We start from the raw sequence: 3,425 nt of genomic DNA on the forward strand, positions 1-3,425 counted from the left end.
GTATGCTCGCTTTGGGGCTCGTTTGACCTTGAAAATGGGTCGGACTGGCCGTGAGGGCCAACCGGATGCATAGACAACGTCTTGACGGACGTCTACAAAAAAATTGGCATTTTTGACGTCGGAATTCGGATCACCCAAAAAATAGTTTGCTATAGCACACGAAAATCGTCGAAATGAGGTGTATGCTCGCTTCGGGGCTTGTTTGACCTTGAAAATGGGTCGGAGGGGCCGTGAGGGCCAACCGGATGCATAGACAACGTCTTGACGGACGTCTACAAAAAAATTGGCATTTTTGACGTCGGAATTCGGATCACCCAAAAAATAGTTTGCTATAGCACACGAAAATCGTCGAAATGAGGTGTATGCTCGCTTCGGGGCTTGTTTGACCTTGAAAATGGGTCGGAGGGGCCGTGAGGGCCAACCGGATGCATAGACAACGTCTTGACGGACGTCTACAAAAAAATTGGCATTTTTGACGTCGGAATTCGGATCACCCAAAAAATAGTTTGCTATAGCACACGAAAATCGTCGAAATGAGGTGTATGCTCGCTTCGGGGCTTGTTTGACCTTGAAAATGGGTCGGAGGGGCCGTGAGGGCCAACCGGATGCATAGACAACGTCTTGACGGACGTCTACAAAAAAATTGGCATTTTTGACGTCGGAATTCGGATCACCCAAAAAATAGTTTGCTATAGCACACGAAAATCGTCGAAATGAGGTGTATGCTCGCTTCGGGGCTTGTTTGACCTTGAAAATGGGTCGGAGGGGCCGTGAGGGCCAACCGGATGCATAGACAACGTCTTGACGGACGTCTACAAAAAAATTGGCATTTTTGACGTCGGAATTCGGATCACCCAAAAAATAGTTTGCTATAGCACACGAAAATCGTCGAAATGAGGTGTATGCTCGCTTCGGGGCTTGTTTGACCTTGAAAATGGGTCGGAGGGGCCGTGAGGGCCAACCGGATGCATAGACAACGTCTTGACGGACGTCTACAAAAAAATTGGCATTTTTGACGTCGGAATTCGGATCACCCAAAAAATAGTTTGCTATAGCACACGAAAATCGTCGAAATGAGGTGTATGCTCGCTTCGGGGCTTGTTTGACCTTGAAAATGGGTCGGAGGGGCCGTGAGGGCCAACCGGATGCATAGACAACGTCTTGACGGACGTCTACAAAAAAATTGGCATTTTTGACGTCGGAATTCGGATCACCCAAAAAATAGTTTGCTATAGCACACGAAAATCGTCGAAATGAGGTGTATGCTCGCTTCGGGGCTTGTTTGACCTTGAAAATGGGTCGGAGGGGCCGTGAGGGCCAACCGGATGCATAGACAACGTCTTGACGGACGTCTACAAAAAAATTGGCATTTTTGACGTCGGAATTCGGATCACCCAAAAAATAGTTTGCTATAGCACACGAAAATCGTCGAAATGAGGTGTATGCTCGCTTCGGGGCTTGTTTGACCTTGAAAATGGGTCGGAGGGGCCGTGAGGGCCAACCGGATGCATAGACAACGTCTTGACGGACGTCTACAAAAAAATTGGCATTTTTGACGTCGGAATTCGGATCACCCAAAAAATAGTTTGCTATAGCACACGAAAATCGTCGAAATGAGGTGTATGCTCGCTTCGGGGCTTGTTTGACCTTGAAAATGGGTCGGAGGGGCCGTGAGGGCCAACCGGATGCATAGACAACGTCTTGACGGACGTCTACAAAAAAATTGGCATTTTTGACGTCGGAATTCGGATCACCCAAAAAATAGTTTGCTATAGCACACGAAAATCGTCGAAATGAGGTGTATGCTCGCTTCGGGGCTTGTTTGACCTTGAAAATGGGTCGGACGGGCCGTGAGGTCCAACCGGATGCATAGACAAGGTCTTGACGGACGTCCACAAAAAATTTGGCATTTTTGACGTCGGAATCCGGATCACCCAAAAAATGGTTTGCTATAGTACACGAAAATCGTCGAAATGAGGGGGTATGCTCGCTTTGGGGCTCGTTTGACCTTGAAAATGGGTCGGACTGGCCGTGAGGGCCAACCGGATGCATAGACAACGTCTTGACGGACGTCTACAAAAAAATTGGCATTTTTGACGTCGGAATTCGGATCACCCAAAAAATAGTTTGCTATAGCACACGAAAATCGTCGAAATGAGGTGTATGCTCGCTTCGGGGCTTGTTTGACCTTGAAAATGGGTCGGACGGGCCGTGAGGGCCAACCGGATGCATAGAAAAGGTCTTGACGGACGACCACAAAATTTTTTTGCATTTTTGACGTCGGAATCCGGATCACCCAAAAAATGGTTTGCTATAGAACACGAAAATCGTCGAAATGAGGGGAATGCTCGCTTCGGGGCTCATTTGACCTTCAAATTGGGTCGTACGTGCCGTGAGGGCCAACCGACTGCATAGACAAGGTCTTGACAGACGTCCACAAAAAAATTTGGCATTTTTGACGTCGGAATCCGGATCAACCAAAAAATGGTTTGCTATAGCACACGAAAATCGTCTATATAAGGGGTATGCTCGCTTCGGGGCTCGTTTGACCTTGAAAATGGGTCGGAGGGGCCGTGAGGGCCAACCGGATGAATAGAAAAGGTCTTAACGGACGTCGACAAAAAAATTTGGCATTTTTGACGTCGAAATCCGGATCACACAAAAAATGGTTTGCTATAGCACACGAAAATCGTCGAAATAAGGGGTATGCTCGCTTCGGGGCTTGTTTTACCTTCAAAATGGGTCGGACGGGTTGTGAGGGCCAACCGGATGCATAGACAAGGTCTTGAAGGAAGTCCACAAAAAAATTTAGCATTTTTGACGTCGGAACCCGGATCACCCAAAAAAATGGTTTGCTATAGCACACGAAAATCGTCGAAATGAGGGGTATGCTCGCTTCGGGGCTCGTTTGACCGTGAAAATGAGTCGGACGGTCCATGAGGGACAACCGGCTGCATAGACAAGGTCTTGACGGACGTCGACAAAAAAATTTGGCATTTTTGACGTCGGAATCCAGATCACCCAAAAAATGGTTTGCTATAGCACACGGAAATCGCCGATGAGGGGTATGCTCGCTTCGGGGCTCGTTTGACCTTTAAAATGGGTCGTACTGGCCGTGAGAACCAACTGGATGCATAGACAAGGTCTTGAGGGATGTCCAAAAAAAAATTTGGCATTTGTGATGTCGGAATCCGGATCACCCAAAAAAATGGTTAGTTATAGCACACGAAAATCGTTGAAATGAGGGGTATGTTCGCTTCGGGGCTCTTTTGACCTTCAAAATGAGTCGGACTGGCCGTGATGGCCAACCGGCTGCATAGACAAGGTCTTGACGGACGTCCACAAAAAAATTTGGCATTTTTGACGTCGGAATCCCGATCACCCAAAAAATGGTTTGTTATAGCACACAAAAAGCGTCGAAATGA

Source organism: Solanum pennellii, chromosome 10 (genome assembly GCF_001406875.1).
Source record: "Solanum pennellii chromosome 10, SPENNV200".
NCBI lineage: Eukaryota > Viridiplantae > Streptophyta > Magnoliopsida > Solanales > Solanaceae > Solanum > Solanum pennellii.